The 21,194-nt window shown below is 36.5% G+C and overlaps 3 non-coding genes across 3 annotated transcripts; 1 reads left to right on the forward strand and 2 right to left on the reverse strand.

The window, feature by feature from the left end:
- The first annotated feature begins 17,245 nt into the window (after nucleotides 1–17,245).
- Nucleotides 17,246–17,316, forward strand: TRNAC-GCA. The gene has a single exon. It is a non-coding gene; the product is annotated as a tRNA-Cys (tRNA).
- A 2,844-nt stretch (nucleotides 17,317–20,160) lies between these two features.
- TRNAY-GUA lies at nucleotides 20,161–20,242 on the reverse strand. The gene has a single exon. It is a non-coding gene; the product is annotated as a tRNA-Tyr (tRNA).
- Nucleotides 20,243–20,892: 650 nt separating this feature from the next.
- On the reverse strand, nucleotides 20,893–20,964 carry TRNAT-GGU. The gene has a single exon. It is a non-coding gene; the product is annotated as a tRNA-Thr (tRNA).
- Nucleotides 20,965–21,194: the final 230 nt, after the last annotated feature.

Consider the following 21,194-nt stretch of genomic DNA (forward strand, 5'->3'; position numbering starts at 1 on the left):
CCTCTTGTTCCGGTATAAATAGTAGCTATCTGCTCTTCCACTGGGAGAGGATTTGCCTGGGATTGTTTAAGCAATTCCCTTAATCGTCGACCCCTTGCCAATTGATTCTGACTTGTTTTATCGAGAGCAGAGGCGAATTGTGCAAAGGCTTGTAACTCTGCGAATTGAGCTAGTTCCAATTTTGATTTGCCAGCTACTTGTTTCATGGCTTTAATTTGAGCCGCGGATCCTACTCTGGAAACAGAAATACCCACATTAATAGCGGGTCGAATTCCGGCATTGAATAGATCCGCCGATAAGAATATTTGTCCATCTGTAATGGAGATTACATTAGTAGGAATATAGGCGGAAACGTCTCCAGATTGAGTCTCAACTATTGGTAAAGCGGTCATACTTCCTTCGCCTAAAAGAGAATTTAATTTAGCGGCTCTTTCTAAAAGGCGTGAATGCAAATAAAAAACATCCCCTGGATAAGCCTCACGGCCGGGAGGTCTTCTTAATAGAAGGGACATTTGGCGATAAGCTTGTGCCTGTTTGGAGAGATCATCATAAATTATTAAAGTATGCCGTTCGCGGTACATAAAATACTCAGCCAGGGCTGCTCCCGTATAAGGAGCGAGGTATTGTAATGTAGCAGGTGAATCCGCCATTTCAGCTACTACAATAGTGTATTCCATGGCCCCCTCCTCATGGAAAGTAGTTACTACTTGAGCTACGGAGGATGCTCTTTGACCGATAGCTACATAAACACATATTACACCTTGCCCTTTTTGATTGAGAATTGTATCTGTAGCTACTGCTGTTTTGCCAGTCTGTCTGTCCCCAATAATTAACTCTCGCTGACCGCGCCCTATAGGAATCATCGAATCGATAGCAATAAGCCCTGTTTGAAGAGGTTCGTATACGGAACGCCTGGAAATTATACTTGGAGCAGGAGATTCAATTAAGCGAGATTCGGAAGCTATAATTTCGCCTTTCCCATCAATAGGTTTAGCCAGAGCATTTACAACACGACCCAAGTAAGCCTCACTCACGGGTATCTGAGCAATTCTTCCTGTTGCTTTTACAAAACTGCCCTCTTGTATCATCAACCCATCGCCCATTAATACAATCCCAACATTTTTGGATTCCAAATTCAGAGCAATACCCCTAGTACCTTCTGCAAATTGGACTAATTCACCCGACATTATTTCACCAAGACCTATAATACGAGCAATCCCATCCCCCACTTGAACTACGCGACCTATATTCTCAATCCCTACTTTCCTATTATATTGTTCAATACGTTCGCGGAGAATTTTATGAATTTCGTCGACTCGAAGGGTTGCCATTAGTGTTTCTTGACTCTTTTTTCGAAAGCAAGGGGAAAAATAATGCCTAAATTCTAAACGAAAGTAGAAGTTCAAGGCCTAATTAATTTAATTATCTCTTCCATTCCAGGGACCCGAGAATGCCAATATTAGCACGAATCGTACGGAAATGTAACTCGGTATTCAAACAACTATTCAGAGTTCCTAGAGCTCCTTGTACGGCCTGTTGGAAAACCCGCTGTCGGACCTGATTCATTGCCCTTTGTTTTTCAAAATAAAGGGTTTCGTTTTTAGACTTTTCTAATTGTTCCAAACTAATAGAAGTAGCATTAATCAAATTTGCTTTTTCTCGTTCTATCTCAGAGTATCCATTCATTCGATACTCATCCGCTTCTAGTTCGACTTTCTGTAATCGAATCCGAGCTTTTTCGAGTTGCTCAATGGTCCCTCTACGCAATTCTTCTGAATTTCGAATAGTACTCAAGATCCTCTGTTTTCGATTATCTAATAAATCTTTTAATGAAAGTAGATTATTTTGTAAGTTTACAACTTTTATGATCTCTTCCCGAACCAAACATGAATCTTTCGATTCATTTGGCTCTCACGCTCCTTTTTTTCTTTTTTTGCTATAGCAATTTCCATATCTTTTTTTAAGTATAAGTAATGAGCCTATCCTCTATCTTATTTTTTATGTTTATATTTCAATATACCGAAACCTATATAAGACTAGATAAATATTAAGAGGACTCTTCCGCCTAGATAAAAATATATCATGGTCAGCAAAGTTGTTTCTTTATTTATATTTGCCCTTTAGTTAATAATTTCAATTTCATTAAGAAAAACTAACTAAATAAATGGAAAATGAAAATTAATAGAATTCTTTTTTTTTTTTCTTCAAATCCAAAAAATTTCTCTTTTTTATACATAGGTCGTCGATTCGGCATTGGTTAAAAAAGGGCAGGGTGCCCCTTCTTTTTTTTTCTAGTAAATAGTTCAAACCATTTTATCGATATGAGTGTTCTATATCAGATAAATTTTACATTAGCTATTTCCCGTTTAAATTCGGTACTAATACTAATATAGTTGTAGAAAGAGTACCTCTTTTTGCCTGGACTTCAAGCAGTTTAGCTTTAACCGTGTTAATGGTCTCACATTCTTGGTTTATAGAGAATCAAAATTGATTTACCAATGAGTCGCGAAATGCTATGGTTCTTCCATATGATTTCTGAATTTATTCAGAAGTAATTCGTCGAGATCGTGCACCCTTTTCTTATTTATCCGAAAAATACTAAAAAATATTCTAAAGTGCAGCCGGATAGATCCAATCTATTCTTGAAATAGACAACTCGCACACACTCCCTTTCCAAAAAAAATCAAAACACCAACCACTACAGTTAGATTTATTAGATTTGTTGCTAAAATATCGGTATTAAGCCCGAAACTGCCAGCGGATGGCCAGTGAGCTAAAAAAACGAAAGAATGGGTTACATTTTTCATATGCTCTCCTCTTATAGATAGGACGAACAAAGAACAAAGTTTTTCGATCACTTACTTCGCTCGCCCTTTTTTGATCGGTTTTTTTAATGCAAATAGATTCAATCTAGTAATTTCTTTTAGATTAAGTCTTAGGTCTTGTTTGACCGGTGAAAGGCTTCCTTTGTTGAAATGTTCCGTTCCCAAAATTCCTAAAATAAAAGGAAAAAACTTTCCACTTTCCTAAACTAAGGACGGGAAATAAGAAGGCGAGCATATCTTCTAAATTAATCATACTCAACTCAGCCCTTCCTAGAATGCGGTATTATCTGTCCCGATAAATAGATAATTCCAGGAGTAATAAATAGGAGTAAATTAAATAAAGTATTGATATAATTGGAATTGCGGAAGCAAATACCAATTTACTAAAAAAAGAAAAAAGTATCTAATCGAAATCGAAAGAACTTTTTTTTTTAGGATTAAACAAAAGGGTTCGCAAATAAAAGCGCTAGTGCCACAACTAGTCCATAAATTGTTAAAGCTTCCATAAAAGCTAGACTAAGCAATAAAGTACCTCGTATTTTACCTTCTGCTTCTGGCTGTCTCGCAATACCTTCTACAGCTTGTCCTGCAGCAGTACCTTGACCAACTCCAGGTCCAATAGAAGCAAGCCCTACGGCCAATCCAGCAGCAATAACAGAAGCAGCAGCAATTAGTGGATTCATGGTGAGTAGTTCCTCGTGTCAAAAAAAAAGAAATGGTTAAGGATACAATCAACCAAAAAATTCTTACTTCTAAGCTCTATTGGGGAGAAGTAAAGTAACTAAAAAGTACAAATTGAAATCAAATTGAAATGTGAATTGTCCGAACTACATAGAAGGGAATTCTATATCCATATATCGGATTAGATAATGAATCTAACCTAGGAATATATAATATAATATCAATATCCTATATACATTTGTTTCTTCTATTTTGTTTGCATATTTTCTCATTTTCTATTGAATCGGATTCTAAAATCATTGCTTAAAGTGGAAACCCGCATAAAAGAGGACTCCACTTATAGATATTAAGGATATTTATTATAGTATAGATCTAGCCTGACTCCACCCTCCTTAATGCATATATACTTTGAAAATTCCATAATATAGTCTATTCTATTCTCTCTCCTACAACTCTAGGCTATATATTCATACGCATTTCTAACTATTGCAACCAAGCAGATTATCTGGAACCATGCATGAATTGAGCTAAGCTGAAAAAAAAAATACTATATTCCAAAACTAGTCAATTCAATGATGACCCTCCATGGATTCACCTATATAGGCTGCGGCTAATGTTGCAAAAATAAGAGCTTGAATACCGCTTGTAAATAATCCAAGAAACATGACCGGTATAGGGATTACTAAGGGGACTAAAGAAACAAGAACAACAACGACTAATTCATCCGCCAATATATTCCCGAAAAGTCGAAAGCTAAGCGATAATGGTTTTGTGAAATCTTCTAGGATGTTAATTGGTAAAAGGATTGGGGTTGGTTTAATATATTTCTCGAAATAGCTCAATCCTTTTTTGCTAAGACCAGCATAAAAATATGCCGCTGACGTGAGTAAAGCTAAAGCAACAGTAGTATTTATATCATTCGTGGGCGCTGCTAATTCCCCATGGGGTAACTCTATAATTTTCCAAGGTAAAAGAGCACCCGACCAATTTGAAACAAAAATAAAAAGGAACATAGTTCCAATAAAGGGAACCCAGGGACCATATTCTTCTCCAATCTGAGTTTTGCTCAAGTCTCGAATAAACTCAAGGACATATTCAAAAAAATTCTGCCCGTCGGTCGGGATGGTTTGTGGATTCCGAACAGCTATGACAACTGAACCTAGCAAGATAGTAATTACGACCCAAGAAGTGATGAGTACCTGGGCATGAATTTGAAAACCTCCTATTTGCCAATAGAAGTGTTGGCCTACTTCTACACCCGATATATCGTATAACCCCTTGAGTGTTTTAATGGAACAAGGTATAATATTCATATTGTCCTCTGATAAAAATTGAACTTCAAAAAAGGAATTCTTTTGATTCAACCATCTCTTTCTCAACTCAGCAACTTGAACTATTAATTTGATATTTAGGATACCAAGAAAGCACATCAGATCATAATATATATCAATACCCTCTAATATATATCAATATTCCCCTTCTTTTTTCTATGCAAAACAAATTCTATGCAAAAAAAGATATAGTAAGTCATTCCATAAATCTACGCAGTTGTCCAAGAATTCACTATATATTCTTAATCAACGATTTCTTATATAGAGAGAACGGCCCTCACAAATTGAAAATACTAATTTGTTAAGAATCAATCGAATTGAAGTCATAGTGTCATCGTTGGCTGGAATCGATATATTCGCGAGATCCGGGTCACAATTTGTATCGACTAAAGAAATAGTAGGAATTCCCAAAATGGCACATTCCCGAAGAGCTATATACTCTTTTTGCTGATCAAGGACGATCACAATGTCTGGCAATCTCGTCATATATTTGATCCCGCCGAGATACCTTTGTAAGGTAGATAATTTTCTCTTCAAGATTGCCACATCTCTTTTTGGGAGATGGTGGAATTTTCCCATTTTTTCTTCCGCTCTTAAGTCTCTAAATTGAGAAAGTCTAGTTTTCGTAATCGACCAATTCGTTAACATACCACTGAACCACTTTTTATTAACATAATGACAACGAGCCCTTATTGCAGCTGATGCTACTAAATCTGTTGCTCTTTTTTTGGTACCAACAATTAAGAAACTTTTTCCCTGACTTGCTGCATCAAAAACTAAATCACAAGCTTCTGATAAAAAACGGGCCGTTCTAGCGAGATTTATAATATGAGTACCTTTACGCTTTGCCGAAATGTAAGGGGCCATTTTAGGATTCCATTTCTTAATACCATGACCAAAATGAACTCCTGCTTCTATCATCTCTTTCAAATTAATGTTCCAATATCTTCTTGTCATTTTTTCCACACTTCCTTTTTTTTTCATCCTAACATTCCATTACGGAATTTATTTCTTTTTGAAGATTAAGAAAGATCCGAAATAGCTTGAAATAAATAAAATAATAATTGTTCTGAGAGAACCTTGTACTAAGAGTTGGCCATTGATACATTGATACATGGTATAAACAAAACCTTAATTTAATGAATTAACTGACTTGTTTTACTTATTAAAATAAAAATCTTAAAAATCTAAAATTTAACCTGTTAGTGTTCTAAGTTCAAAAGTCTAGTAAAGTAAAAAATATGTTTTATGTATCCTTAGGGTTAAATGTTAAATGGGGGTTTTTATGTCTCATAAAAATTGTTTGTTACGTCAGAATCTGAAGAAACTAATTCTGTATGGAGAAACAAAAAATCTCTCATTTCCGACGCGAATAGATTTTTTTTTTTTATTTCGAAATAAAGGTTCTTGTCTTGTGGGGAACGATGCACAAATTTTTGGAATCCGGTACCAACAGGTATAATCCCCCCCAGAACTACGTTTTCTTTCAAGCCTTTCAACCAATCAATGCGACCTCGTAGGGCAGCTTTTGCTAAAACTCGAGCAGTTTCTTGAAAACTTGCTTCAGATATGAAACTTTGGGTATTCAGGGAAGCCCTTGTTATTCCCAATAAGATTGCCCGATAATAGATCGATTCATCCAAAGCTCGCCCTGCTCGTTCCGCTCGCAATAGTCCGATTAATTCCCCAGGCGAAAAAACATTAGACATTCCATCTTCGGAAACCCGCACTTTTGATGTTACTTGGCGTATAATAATCTCTATATGTCTATTATGGATCTGTACCCCTTGGGATCGATAAACCTTTTGGATTTTATTAACCAAAGAAATACGACTTTGGGCTATGGTTAGCTCAGCTCCAATCAAGAATCCCCAAGGGACCCCAAGAATTCTTGGTATACGCTCATTCCAATCCTCAATTCTCCTTTCGAGATTGGGGGATAATGAATCAATTGAACGCGCTTCAAAGATTTGTTCCACTTTTGGAAGACCTTGCGTTATGTCACTAGATCTCGATTTTTCATATATAAACGTAACTAACCTATCTCCCTTGTAAAGGATTTCTCCATAATGACCATTAACAGTTGCTCCTGTAGTGGCCAAATAAGGTTTAGCTGCTCTTATAACAAAGGAATCCATATTTACACTGAAAATTTGACCAGATTTTTTTATGTGCGATTTAAATAGACATACATTTTCACAAATAAATTGTCCAAGGTGAATTATTGCCAATGTCTCTTCCCAAGAATCATGATGGACAAAGTGACAATTCAAAAGGAATGGATCCAACATTATGTTACTATCGAAATTGGAAATCCTTTTATTTTCATCTATTAAAGAGTATTTAAGTTCTTGAAGTACTTGGAAGGTTTGTTTCAAATTGTCAACGAACAAATATTTTTTTAGCAGGATTTTATTATGCGTTAGTAAATAGTAAGATGAAGAAAAATGCGATATACTAGCTACAATAGCCCCTAAGGGCCCAAAAATTTCTAGAATAGGAATTCTAGGATTCCATTCTTTTATCGCATTGGGATGTTTTGAATTCTTGAATAAACCAATTCGAGAACAGTTGGATGCCGACAAAATCATCAAAGATTGGTATTCTTTATTTCGATTCAACAAAGTGCCAATAGCTTCTTGATGTTGGCTAAGTGATTCAATCTTCGCCTTGGAATAAAAAGAATTGCTATTGGCGCGATCTAACCTATTATGGGGAGTCGGTCCTCCACTTGTCCTATCATACCTTTTTCGTGTATACGAAATAGTGGACTTGACTAACTCAATTCTTAGGAAATCGCGAATAAGATCATTTGCTCTTACCTCAACAAGGGAAGCACCAGCCTTTTCTTTTTCTTCTTGTTCCCAATTCACTACTAAGCAAGTTCTAACAAATTGACTATTTGTGTGATAAATTCTTTGAGTTAACTTGCTATTTTCATGATAAATAAAATTGACAAGTCGAATTTGGAGATTATTTTCTTCTTGCAAGAGATCCTGCGGGAAAAGTGTTGCTAAATTTCTTCCTTCGTCCATTTCATATGCCACTGTAGGGCGAACGGAAACAAAATACTTTTCCTTGCTCTTGAGAATTTTTTTCCGTTGAACATAGACCCAATTTTTCTTTTTTTTTGATTCCTTAGAATCTTTTTTTTGTCTTTCTGGCGGTATCAAACACCCACCTAATATCTTATCTGCCTCTTCAGGAAAATGAATATCTCCGGAAAATATTTTGAGTTCCGTATGGCTTTTTTTTCTCTTCACTCGGACCAGTCCGCCTAGTCCACTTCTTGTATTTTTTGTGAGTTGTGTATCCACTCCAATAATACTATTGTCAAGTATCTTTAGGGATGAAGATCTCGGCAAGATATGAAGTTCTTGAAGAATGAAAAAAAACCGATCTACTTCTTTTTGGTATTTTAGACTAAATTCTTTTGTTCCTCGATGCTCAATCAAACCCTCTTTTTTTAAGATGGAATCTTCCTCTGGGCTCTCGTATTCGTCCTCTGAGTCTTCTTCTGAGTCTTCCTCTAAAGTACCATATTTTTCCTCGCCGCTTTCCCCGGGGCTGCCATATTCGTCTTCTGAGTCTTCTTCTAAAGTTCCATATTCGTCCTCTTGGGTCCTATATTTGCTCTCTGGGTTCCCATATTCCTCTTCTGAGTCTTTCTCTAAAGTCCTATATTCGTTCTCTGGGTTCCCATATTTGTTTTCTGGGCTCCCATATTCGTTTTCTAGGGTTTCATATTCGTATTCGTCTTCTAGGATTCCATATTTAGATTCTTCTAGGGTTTCATATTCGTCCTCTCGGGTCCTGTATTCGTGTTCTAGGGTCTCATATTCCTCTTCTGAGTCTTCCGCTCGAGTCCTATATTCTTCTTCTAGGGTCCTATATCTAAATTTAACAATTCCTGAACCCTTTTTATCTTTTCTGTATCGGGGATCGTCAAAATAAGCAAAAATAGTATTTCTACGTAAAACACCCATAAAGGGGATTTCAATCGAAATCCCAAAACAGGATATTAGTTCTTTCTCTTGTTCTTGATGATATTGTAATGGAATGACGAACCTATTTCTTCGCTTTTTCGCCAACAAATCTGAATTATCTTGAAAAATAGAAGGATAGATCAAATTCCAATGGCCATTGGACATGATTCGATCCGACGTTGAATAATCAAGAATTTCCCTATCTTTTTTACCATAAGTATTCATTTGATCTTGATCCTTGTGGAGTGAAAAAGACGCTATACTGGATCTGCACATACTTACGGATAATATCCATAAATGGCTTGTTTTTGGTAATCGACGAAGATTACCATATTGATATTCGGGCGCATGGTAAACATCAGTACTCCAGTGCATTTCGCCGTCTGATTCAGAATAAATATGCTTTTGTACCCTTTCTTTAAAATGTAAAGTGGACGTTCCGGCACGAATCTCCGCAATTACTTGTTCAGATTTTACATATTGATCATTTTGCACTAGAATCAAGCTTTTTGAGGGAATATTCACACTATATAGAATATCTTGACTCTGAATAGTTACATGCAAGTCTATATAACATAGAAAAGCAGGCTGTCCATGACGGGTACGTGTGGGGTGAACCAAATTCTCATTGAATTGGATTTTTCCATTCGAAGGGGATCGTACAAGGTCGGCAGTACCCCCTGTGAATACTCCGCCAGTATGAAAAGTTCTTAATGTTAGTTGAGTCCCTGGCTCCCCAATTGATTGACCCGCAATAATACCTACGGCTTCTCCCAATTCCACCAGATCACTATGAGTAGGACTCCGGCCATAGCATAATTGACAGATCCAAGAAGTGCTTCGGCAAGTAAAGGGGGTTCTAATATATATTGGTTGTGCTCGAAATGGTTGTGCTCGAAAGGCAGTTATGAATCGATTGACTAATCCAATTCCAATATCTTGATTTCGCGCGGCAATGCATCGTGAACCGATATATATATCGTCTGCTAATACACGACCAATTAGTGTTTGGACAAAAAGTTTTTCCGTCATCCCATTTTGAGGACTTACAGAAATACCTCGGATAGTACCACAATCTCTTCTACGCACAATAATATGTTGAACTACTTCAACAAGTCTACGTGTAAGATATCCAGCATCTGCTGTTCGTACAGCAGTATCTACAACCCCTTTGCGGGCTCCATAGCAGGAAATTATATATTCTGTCAAAGAAAGTCCCTCGCGTAAATTGCTTTGAATAGGTAAATCAATCATTTGTCCTTGAGGGTCCGACATTAATCCTCTCATACCTACTAATTGGTGTACTTGAGATGCATTTCCTCTGGCTCCTGAAAAAGACATTAGATAGACTGGATTAGAAGGATCCGTTATCCGAAAATTTGAATTCATTTCTTGTTTCAAATATTCACTTGTCGCATACCATATCTCAACAGATTGGCGTAATTTTTCTACCGCGTGTACAGCCCCATAATAATAGTGTTTCTCCAAAAGAAAACTCTGTTGTTCCGCGTCTTGGACTAACCATCCCTTAGAGGGTATTGTTAAAAGATCCTCGATTCCTAACGAAATCGATGTAGTAGTGGCTTGATAGAAGCCCAGAGTCTTTAGTTGATCCAGTATATGGGATGTATATCCCATTCCAAAATGATCTATTAATCTGCTAATAAGTCGTTTCATACCAGTTCCGTCTATCTCTTTATTATGAAAGACCAGATTGGCCCGTTCCGCCATACATAAGTACCCCCTTTTCGGCTGAGTAGGATTCGACAATTGCTGAGTAGGATTCGACAATGGGCCTGAGTCAGTGATTCGAAAATTTAATTAACTTAATTGCCTCAATCTCAATCTGGATTCGCGTGGCAAATAATGATGATACTAGGGAAATCGGAATGCCCCCCGAAAGCAAAGGGGAGGGGCATCGCCGAATCTAACTTTCTTGTTTAGGTAGTGTATGAATAGGCCTGACTAAATCCTTGTACGGCTTCCTCTATTTCTCTATAAAAAGAAATATGACCAAGAGTGGTTCGAATGTATATCGAACGAATTTCTTTTTTTCTATTTCCCATTATTAGATAGTGAGCATAAATCTCATGATAAGTCCCCAAAGATTCATATTGAATTTCAATCGGAACTTCTCTTGACCCAATGACGCGTTGATCCAGGTTCCATCGTAGCCACAAGGGACTATCTAAACTGATTAGTTTTTGTCTATAAGCTCCCAGTGCATCATAAGAACTAGAAAAATGGGGTTCTTTATCTTTCCTATACTTAGAATTATTATTATTGTAATTGACTTTTAAATTTGGATAGTTTCTGAAACTATTATATCTATTTGCACAAATACCTCGACGCTTTCCAATTGTTAATACATAAAGCCCGATAAGCATGTCTTGGGTTGGTACGCAAATAGGATCCCCAATAGCAGGAGATAAGAGATTCATATGAGAAAACATAAGTAAACGGGCTTCCGCCTGAGCTTCCAAGGATAAAGGTAGATGAACAGCCATTTGATCTCCATCAAAGTCTGCATTGAAACCCTTACACACTAATGGGTGTAAAGAAATAGTACGCCCCTCTACTAAAGTGGGTTGAAAGGCCTGTATGCCTAATCTATGCAGAGTAGGTGCTCTATTTAACAGTACAGGATGTCCCCGCATAACTTCTTGAAGTATTTCCCATACAATGGGTTCCTTTTCCCAAATTTTCCTTTTAGCAATCCTGACATTAGAAGTGGCGCGTTTCGTGATTAAATCGCGAATTACAAATAGCTGAAAAAGCTTTATTGCTATCTCTAGAGGTAATCCACATTGATGTAATGAAAGCGAAGGACCCACAACAATGACAGAACGCCCCGAGTAATCGACCCGTTTCCCAAGCAGAGTCTCGCGAAACCTTCCCTCTTTACCTTCAATTACATCTGAAAGTGATTTGTATACTTTATTGTGACCATCCCTCGTCGGTTGCCCGCGGGACCCACTATCAAGAAGTGTATCCACGGCTTCTTGTACCAATTTTTCCTGGCACATTACTAAATCTGCTGGCGCTAATTCACTTCTTTTTAATAGATAGGCAAGATTGTTGTTCCGACGGATAACTCTCTTATAAAGTTCATTAATGTCTGAAGTCACTACTTTATCTCCAGACCTATAAACAATAGGTCTCAATTCGGGAGGAAGAACCGGTAATAAGCACAAAACCATCCATTCTGGTTCTACATTTGTTTGAATAAAATGTTTCGCCAATTGCATGCGTCTAATCAAAAAAACTTTTCTTATTCGTCTTTTTCTATCTTCCCACTCATCTCCACTATACCCCTCGTCTTCTAATTCCTTCCATTCGACCAAAGAATTCTCTATAATAATTCGCAAATCCAAATCTGCTAATTGTTCTCTAATAGCACCTGCTCCTGTCGCAATTTCCCGATTTCGAAATGTTGCAAAGCCTGGGGTAGAAAAAAAGGGAGAAATGCTGTGGTTACAGGATGCAATTTCCTCTTCGAATAAACCTCGTAATCGTAAAAAAGTGGGTTTTTTAGTGCTGGGCCTAGCAAAAGAGAAATCGCCGTATACTAGGCCCTCCAACTTCTTAAGAGGTTTATCTAAAAGATTCGCGATATAACTAGGAAGACCTTTCAAATACCACACATGAGTCACGGGACATGCGAGTTTGATGTATCCCATTTGATATCTTCGTATCCGAGAATCCACAAATTCTACCCCGCATTTTTGGCAAAATCTTTCGTCTTCGTTTTCAGCTCCGCTCGCTCGAGAATTGCCACAACCGCAAATCCCGCTTTTTATGGGTCCAAAGATTCTTTCGCAAAACAATCCATCTTTTTCTGGTTTATCGGTTTTATAATGAAAAGTAGAGGGCCTTGTGACTTCGCCAACGGCTTCTCCATTAGGTAGGTTTTTGTTAGCCCAAGCCTTTATTTGTTGAGGGGAAACGAGTCCAATTTGAAGTTGTTGATGTTTATATTGGTCAATCATAAAATAGAAATAAGAAAAGAATTTATATTTATTCCGATCAAACTTCCTCCCTATTAACCTGGAAGTTCTTTTCAGATACAAGGAAATGATTCAGTTCTAGAGCCAAAGATCGTAGTTCTCGAACGAGCACTCGAAAAGATTCTGGAGGATCCTCATGATTAGGTATTCTTTTTCCCCAGATCGTAGCATTAAGTATTTCTTGGCGAGCTATAAGATGGTCAGATTTATAAGTAAGTATCTCTTGTAAAATATGAGCAACACCAAATCCTTCTAAAGCCCAAACTTCCATTTCTCCTACTCGTTGTCCCCCTTGCTTGGCTCTTCCTCTAACCGGTTGTTGTGTAACAAGTGAGTAGGGCCCAGTAGAACGCCCATGAATTTTCTCATCAACTTGATGAATTAATTTTAAGATATAGGACTTCCCTATTAGAACAGGTTGCTCAAAGGGGTCGCCTGTTCTTCCATCAAATATTCTGCTTTTTCCCGGGTACTCGGGTTCAAATACCCATGGATTTTTTGTTTCTTTACTGGCTTCATATAATTCTGAAAACACAAGTTTTCTTGAAGCCTCTTGCTCATATCTCTCATCAAAGGGTGCTATTCTATAATGTTTCTTTAGCAGATCCCCCGCTAATCCGAGCGAGCTTTCAAATATTTGTCCCACATTCATTCGGGAGGGTACTCCTAAGGGATTGAAGACCATATCAACGGGTGTTCCATCTTGCAAATAGGGCATATCTTGCCTAGGCAAAATTTTGGAAATGATCCCTTTATTCCCATGTCTTCCGGCTACTTTATCCCCAACTTTGATTTCACGTTTCTGTAAAATATATACACGAACCATTATGTCGAGGGGGTCCCTTTGGATCCATTTCACATCGATAACGCGCCCTCTTCCACCTATAGGTAATTTCAGAGAAGTTTCTTTTGAAGTGGAAACCTCAAGGCCGAATATGGCCCGTAATAATCCAGCTTCTGCGATATATGATGATTCGCTCGCTATCTGAGGCGTTAATTTACCTACTAAAATATCACCAGTTTCTACCCAGGATCCCAACCTAACAACTCCATTTTTGTCCAAATTGCGGAGTAAATGTTCTTCTAGATGTGGTATTTCTTTAGTGATTTTTTCAGCGGAGCCCTGGCTTGTCGTATCCGTCTGAATTTCATATTTCCGGATGTGAAAAGAGGTATAAATATCCTCATATACCAAACGTTCGCTAATTAGTACTGCGTCTTCAAAATTGTAACCTTCCCATGGCATATAAGCTACTAATACGTTTTTTCCTAAAGCAAGTTCCCCCCCAACTGTAGCAGCTCCTTCTGCTAAAATTTGTCCTTTTTTAATGGATTTACCCCGTGGAACCCGAGGTTTTTGGTGCATACAAGTATTTTTGTTAGAGCGACGGTGGTTAACTAAAGGAATACTTATAGTCTTCCCACTACTTGATAAAAGTATCTTATGACTATCAGTAGAAATGATCTTTCCCTCGCGTTCGGCTATAACGGAAACCCTCGAATCTAGAGCTGTTTGGCGTTCCAATCCAGTTCCAACAATGCATTTCTCGGACCGAGAAAGTGGAACTGCTTGGCGCTGCATATTAGAACTCATTAAAGCCCGATTCGCATCATTGTGCTCAATAAAAGGAATGAGAGAACCCCCAATAGAAAAATATTGGAAAGGAAAAATACTTCTAACATGAATCTGTTCCCATGCAATAGTCAAGAATTCTTGGCGGTATCTAGCTGGAACAACCTGTTCTTCCTGAATACCTTGATTCAAGGACAAAGAATTTCCTGCTGCTATCATATAATACTCATCTCTATTTGGTGATAGATAAACCACCTGTCTCTCTTTTTTTTCTTTTGCTTTCTCAGCAGATATTTCATAAAACGGACTCTCTATAGATCCCCACAAGTGATCAATTCTCGCATGAATTGCTAAGGATCCAGTAAGTCCAACATTGATTCCTTCAGACGTGTCAATTGGACAAATACGCCCATAGTGACTCGGATGAATATCTCGGCTCCGAAAACTTGCGGTTCTCCCCGTCAACCCTCCAGGACCTAAACAACTCACTTTTCGCCCATGAACAGTTTGTGTCAATGGATTCGTTTGATCAAAAACTTGAGATAATGGGTATGTGCCAAAAAAGGTCTCATAAGTAGTTATTAATAAAATTGAAGTTGAAGTTGGAGTTACCAAAGTTTGGGGAGTCGGTTTCGATTGACGTATGAATACTCTACGAATAGTTTTTTGAACTGCATGTTGTAAACGACCAAGAGCCAATCCGAATTGATCTTGTAACAGATCCGCAACCGAACGAATACGTTTATTTTTCAAGTGATTCATATCGTCATCGTCAAGTATACCCGTTCCAAATTTCATTCCAATCAAATGATCCGTAGCGGCCAATACATCTCGTGGTAACAAGAATGTATTGTTCTGAGGTATATCAAGATTAAGTCTCCGATTCATATTTCGTCGACCAATCCTTCCTAATTCACATTTTTGTTGAAAAAATTTCTTTTGTAATTCCTCGCATAAGGACTCCGAAAATACCAGGTCCCCACCTACACAAGCAAATTGTTGATAAAACTCCAAAATAGCTTTTTCTTTTGACTCAATCCTCTTCTTCTCCTTAGCATTCGGGAAAGACAAGAAAATTTCAGGGTAGGAAACATTATCTAGAATTTCTCTTAGATTCGAACCCATAGCTGATGATAGAACTAGAATAGATATCTTTTGTTTTCTACTCACGCGAGCCCATATCCTTTCTTTTTTATCAATTGCTAATTCCGATCTCCCTCCCCAATCTGATATTATAGTCCCGGTGTAGATAGAAATTCCCTTATGATCTAATTCCGAGCGGTAGTAAATACCAGGACTTAGCAATATTTGATTGATCACAATTCGGTATATTCCATTTATAATAAAGGTTCCTAAGGAATTCATTATAGGAATGTTTCCGATAGAAATGGTTTGCTTTTGCACATCGAAACCAAAAATTAATCTCGCAGATACATATAATTCGGAAGAATAGGTGAGTGATTCATACACAGCATCTCTTTCTTTTATCGAGGGTTCTAGCAATTGATATCCTTTCGCAAATAATTGAAATGCAATTTCGTGATCTGGATCTTTAATTGTTGGAAACTTGTCAAGTTCTTCTGCCAAGGCTTGATTAATGAACCTAAAAAATCCCTCGAATTGGATCTGACTAAATCCGGGTATTGTGGACATTCCCTCGTTTCCATTCCGGAGCATCTTAATCTTAAGTTTCCTGTTTATCAAAGAAAAATTCCATTATCAGCTCACTCTTCATCAATCCCTACGGATTGATCTAGCAATCATGGAATCTATATTCTGTTTACTGAATCACATGAAATTCTAGGGAACTCCACATACGTATTTCATATATGTATTTCATACATATGAATAGAGACCATTTCGACGAAAATTCTAGTTTACCAGGGGTACAAATGAAATGAAAATGAATTGCTAAAATATTCCTACAAAAAAAATTATGCCACTTATACTTTATAATATTCTAATCAGATTGAATGGCAAAGATTTCTCATTTTATCCCCTTTCTATGAATGTAATAAAGCCGTAATATAATACACTAGAAAGTTTTACTTTACTTCGATTTAGAATAGCGTGCTTACTTTAATTTCTAAAAATAATTTGAGGGTTCTTTTTTATTTCGGATCGGAGTAGTATAATTGCTAGAAAATTAAGTATTTCATTGTGGAATTCTAAAATAAAGTAAGTCCCTTTTTTAAGTACATGCCAATCTAATTATCCACCTCTCCCCATATCCATGCTTTTCTTTTATCGTAATTTCACTTGGGTAGGCCAAGATAGTCAGGTTATACTCTAATATCAGAGCAAATTTCCTTTTTTTATTCAAGATATTTAATTTAATACTTTGAAAAATTAAAGCACGATTCCCCATAGAGATATGTACATAAAGGGGATCTTTGGATAATAATGCTGCTCGGACCTAAAGTTCACCTATACACGGATTAAGCATAAAGCCATAATATTTTATTATGCCATTGAAATTGAAGGGGGGGAGATAATACCGATTTAAGAGTAGTTCACTACTGCAATTCAAAAAAGAAAGAGAATTCTAGTTAATGGTTCCAATTTGTTCTGAATTTTGCAGCCTGTGACTAGAAATCCACTTTTCTTCTTTTTCATCTCAATAGAAAGAAATGGGAAGTTTTATTGTGTTAGCAATGTATGTTTTAAGATAGAATCTATCGAGGAGAATAATCGAAACTGGATCAAAAAAAGCAGGAGTATCTTTTTTGAAAAAGATTGGAAAAAAGTAAGTTTAATTATATTCAAAATAAAAGAAAGGGGCTTTTCGTAAGAAAACGTGGATGAATACTTGCTGTTTTCTAGATTTTCGATCGGATTTTTTGGCGGCATGGCCAAGCGGTAAGGCAGGGGACTGCAAATCCTTTATCCCCAGTTCAAATCTGGGTGCCGCCTGATCAATAAAATACTTAGGTTTTCTAGTACTGATCGAATTCAATCAATTTTTACTTCGCATAAGTTCGGGCAAGAGAGTAACTAAGCCTGCCGATACTGGGTTTAGAGAAACCATACCATAGTTCTATCCTTAAACTAGGGTTAGGGTTTGTTTTGGCGGTAGTGGCCAAAATGGTTATCAATAGGGGTGAGGTAGTGTTTCCTTATTCTTTTATTATATGAATTTGAATTGGTTCTTAATTGATTCGATTTGAGAATTTTTAAATACGAGGATAAGATGTCAGAAATCTTGGTATCCAAAGAAAGGTCCCTAAGGGGCATTCTTCTCTTTTTCAATCTAAGATTCCAGAAGGGACTCCACGAAAGAATATCAAGACTTCCTAATTATCATACATTTTTTTATCGTACATCTTATGTGACCTACATACACTAGAGTAACAAAAGGAATAAAAAATCTTCCTATTCCCGCTTCTTCTATTCAGGACATCATTCCCGTACTCTTTCTTTTTTAAGGTAAGGAAAAAAGGGCTTTATAGTATCGTATTTTTAATGCTCTCTAATTCTACAAGAATTCCTATAAGAATTTGTTAGGAGTAAATTCCTTGAACTGATTGATCCATGGCCTTAGGGCAGAAGCCCTTTTTGACTCTGTACCCTTGATTCCACTATGATTATTGATCAATAGTAGAATAATCCCTTCATAGAAATAGGAGACATAATTTAGATGGATATAGTAAGTCTCGCTTGGGCTGCTTTAATGGTAGTCTTTACATTTTCTCTTTCACTAGTAGTATGGGGAAGGAGTGGACTCTAGGGATACGATACTACTAATTGATTAAGTAATCAAATTGTTGTATCAATTCTTTTTTTAATTGATCGTTTTGCATTAATTATTTTGTCAAACGTTATTCTTTAATCTTTTTCTTTAGTTTTGTTTCACTCCTGTAAGAAACTCTTGTATTGTAAGAAAGAGCCATTATACCAATTAAGAATTTCTACTAGAAATGACTAATGGTTAAAAAAAGTTCTATACATAAGAAAATTAGACTTTCTTCCACGGAACTATTCACGGCATATCACACATTTTCCATTTGTTTTATACTCTTTCTTTATTCTTAGAATAATTTTTATTCTCTTTTGAAGCATCTCGCGGGATATTTAAGCATGAAAGATTCGCTGGTTTTTTCCTTTTACTTTTTACTATAGTCTATTCTTATATTATTTTTCTTTCCTTCCATGGATTCTTTGGTCAAGAATTGTCTTCGATTTTTTTATTTTGACCTGATTGAAATTAAGTGGATGCAATGAAAAAAGAAATTGAATTAGACTACTTAACTATTTCAATCTACTAATCTATTCTATGTAGATTCAAAGATAATATAATAGAAAGACTCTAAAGTGTCGTAGAAAAAACTATATGTAGTTCTTTCTACCACACTTTAAGATTCCAACCAGATCCTTTCATTTAAGACTTGGATTTTTTTTATTTAATCCCTTTTTCATTTCTTCAATGATTAATTGGAATTCCACTTAATTATTTTGGCTGACTGTTTTTACATAAATAATAAGTAAAAAAGAAGTAGGAATTAGAATGAACAGTGCAGTAGCAATAAATGCGAGAATATTGACTTCCATAACCTCTTTATTTTTTATTTTCACAATAACTCGGGATGTAATCCCATGGAGAGGAAAAAGGGGTATCTTGTAAATTCAAGGGTAGGGCTTGCATTCTGATAATACTGAATCAATTCAATATTATGAATATCGGATCTATCAAATCAATTCATGGATGAGAGTTATATAGTATAACATAGGAAGATCCTATATCCATACTAAGACCAAAATGGGTTTTTTGATTGGATTAGGAATTCCCTCTTTTTTAATCCTTTTTTTTCTACTTTTTCTTTTCTATATCTCTAACCCACGAGCTTTCTTAATCTTATACAATTTCTCTTCCTTTTTCTTATAGTTATACATACAATTATGTATGTATTATATGAGCAACTTTCTATGGGTCACATAGACATCCAAATAAGCAGTAGAAGTGAGATGGGGAAAAGAGGTCTGAAATAAAAAGGGAATACAATTTATGTATGGATTCCGGTAAAATACCGGTACTCTATTCCATAACAGTGGAATAGGAAATTAAGATGAGGATGGTATCATCATAAAGAAAGATAGAGTAATATCCTAAAATTCTACTAATCCACATATCGTATGTGTGTCTTTCTTTATCTTTATCGATCGGGAGTAGTGAAAAAAATTCCTATACTCCTTCCCTCCCTCTTTAATGAGAGATGCAAAATAAAAAAGTGAAGTAAGGGTGCCCTATGGGTATTTGATCTTGCTCCCTGCCCCTTTTTTTTCATGGAAAAAGGAAATATGAATTTCTCCATTCATTGAACCCTAGTTCGGGACTGACGGGGCTCGAACCCGCAGCTTCCGCCTTGACAGGGCGGTGCTCTGACCAATTGAACTACAATCCCCGCGGGGTGTATGGCATACCCATTCTTAAATAGAACCATAAGAAGATTCGATTCGTCTGTCGTACTCTAAGAAATAGACGAATCATATACTACATACCCACATATTAATATTATATTATACGTGGGTATAGTGAGAGTGACATAACTAGTATGTCGTGATTTTTTATCACTAAAAATGGATAATAATCCACCCTTCAACAAGAAAAACTCTTTTGTTTGTAAGAAAGGAATGAGAGAGATATGGATTAGAAAAAAAAATCCCCTTTTTTATTTCTCTTTTATTTCTATAGATCAGACATTTTATTTTATGGGAGAAAAACAAAAGGATTTAGTTCATATTCACGAAGCCCTAGATTTTTGGGCCGAGCTGGATTTGAACCAGCGTAGACATTGTCAACGAATTTACAGTCCGTCCCCATTAACCACTCGGGCATCGACCCAGGAAGAATTTATTCTAGGGTTTTTGCTAATCTATGATTAACCTCCTTTCATAATACTCCCTACCCCCAGGGGAAGTCGAATCCCCGCTGCCTCCTTGAAAGAGAGATGTCCTGAACCACTAGACGATAGGGGCATCACTAGACGATAGGGCCATATACAACCGCTCGTGATTATACTATAATCATAGTATGAGCAGTTTTTTTGAATTGTCAATATACTCGAAAAGTATAACTAGATCCAAAGCAAAGAGTTTTTCTAACTTTTCTGCTATGTTTTCATCTAGGATTTTTTTAGTTGATGGTTAGATTAATTCATGGATCATCCTCTACCTTTTAGGGAAATTCATTTTAAATGTATAGAATAAGAATGGATTACTAAAAGGGATTCTAGATTAGTTCAGTACAGGTAGTTATTTTATTGATCTAAGATAAGATGAAAAAGAGTCCAATTTTTTTTTTATTTCCATTCCGTGCTTCATTTAGTGTTCAGACCAAAAATGCATTCATCCCGCACTAAGTCATAAAATTCTCTAAAGAGAAAGCTTCAAAAACAAAGAAAAAAGCGAATCAATTTAGTAGAAAAGTACTCTATCAGATTCGAACCAATGACTTACGTCTTAGCACGAGATTACTCTACCACTAATTTAAAAAGCCCTTTATCGGATTTGAACCGATGACTTATGCCTTACCATGGCATTACTCTACCACTGAGTTAAAAGGGCTTTTTATTTAATTCAAAAATTTGCCACTTTGATTTCCCATTATGGGTCTACTGCATAATGTACATATTATATATATATAATATATAGAGATATAGAGAGAGACATTATGTATAGATTGTATATGTATTGATATCTTGAGAGCTCAAAATAAAATTAAGAAAAAAAAACATACCCAACTCTTCTTGGTTCATGGTTTTCCGTTTCCGAAGGCTAGTAAAATAGGCGGATTC

The sequence above is a fragment of the Hordeum vulgare genome, unplaced genomic scaffold, assembly GCF_904849725.1.
Source record: "Hordeum vulgare subsp. vulgare unplaced genomic scaffold, MorexV3_pseudomolecules_assembly, whole genome shotgun sequence".
In the NCBI taxonomy this organism is placed as follows: Eukaryota; Viridiplantae; Streptophyta; class Magnoliopsida; order Poales; family Poaceae; genus Hordeum; species Hordeum vulgare.